The sequence below is a fragment of the Fukomys damarensis genome, unplaced genomic scaffold, assembly GCF_012274545.1.
Source record: "Fukomys damarensis isolate Sample0158 unplaced genomic scaffold, DMR_v1.0_HiC HiC_scaffold_13, whole genome shotgun sequence".
NCBI lineage: Eukaryota > Metazoa > Chordata > Mammalia > Rodentia > Bathyergidae > Fukomys > Fukomys damarensis.
The window spans coordinates 812,891-813,923 of record NW_022900925.1 but is presented as its reverse complement, the minus strand read 5'-3'; the positions used below and the strand labels follow the sequence as shown (position 1 = coordinate 813,923).

The following is a 1,033-nucleotide window of genomic DNA, read 5'->3' as shown; positions in this document are numbered from 1 at the left end:
GCACACCCAGGGAGCCGGCGACCTGGGGCCACTTCTGCCCGTCTGGGCCGAGCCCGGCGTCCCCTAGAACCCCGCGTCCCACTTGTGGTCCCTCCGAGACACCGAGGAGGCGGAGCTCGAGTGTCGCAGCCTGGTGACGGCGGGAGGCGGCGCCGCAGCTCAAACTCGGCTGCCTCGGAGGCGCCGGTTTCCCAGCTCCCGAGAGTGAGGCTCGGGGCTCTTTGCTCGGTCCCCAGACCCTGGGATCCGGGAGGAAACACCCGGCCGATCCTGAGCTTTCGGAGCCTCGGACGGAGCCGGCAGAGCAAGGCCTTTAGCAACTCAGAGCCCCAGAGCCGATGTGACCTCGTGGCGCAATGGTAGCGCGTCTGACTCCAGATCAGAAGGTTGCGTGTTCAAGTCACGTCGGGGTCAGCCCGGGTTTTTTTCCCGCACTTCAAAAAGGAGACAAGTTAGGCCACTTCAAGTTCAGCTGTACCTCCACAGAGCCGAGGGAGTCCCTATTCCTTTTTCCTTTCCTTGAGCATTTCCTAGAGAAAGAGATTCCTCCTGATGACCGACGTGAGGCGTTGCAAGGAGTCCCGGAGCGATCCCGGAGGGAGGGTGCCGCCTCCCCTCCAGGCCACACCCACTTGCCCCCGTTGGTCCAAATCACTCCGGGACTCCTTTGCCAGAGATCTCTGCCCAAAGGTGGGCTGACCATTCAGTCTCGTACTGGGTTTTGTCTACGTATCTCTCCTTGTTTACCTTAAACTCTCTTCTCAATTAAACAAAATTCACTTTCTTCATTCATACCTTATATACATAGCCTGAACGTAAGTACATAAAGTATTTTTGATGTATCTGCATTTTGAAAGTCCGACCCATAATATTAGGTTTGGATTTTTTTCCCCCCGGTATTGGGGATGGACCTTAGGACCTCATGCATGCTAGACAAGCTCTCTGCCACTAAGCCACACCCCAACCCAAGTATGAAATTTTCCACTGTGGCAGGCATCATGTCGGTACTCAAAAGTTATGAGTTTTGGAGCAT

General features: G+C 55.8%; 1 non-coding gene across 1 annotated transcript; it reads left to right on the top strand.

The window, feature by feature from the left end:
- Positions 1-342: 342 nt before the first annotated feature.
- Positions 343-414, top strand: Trnaw-cca. Its single transcript has one exon. It is a non-coding gene; the product is annotated as a tRNA-Trp (tRNA).
- Positions 415-1,033: the final 619 nt, after the last annotated feature.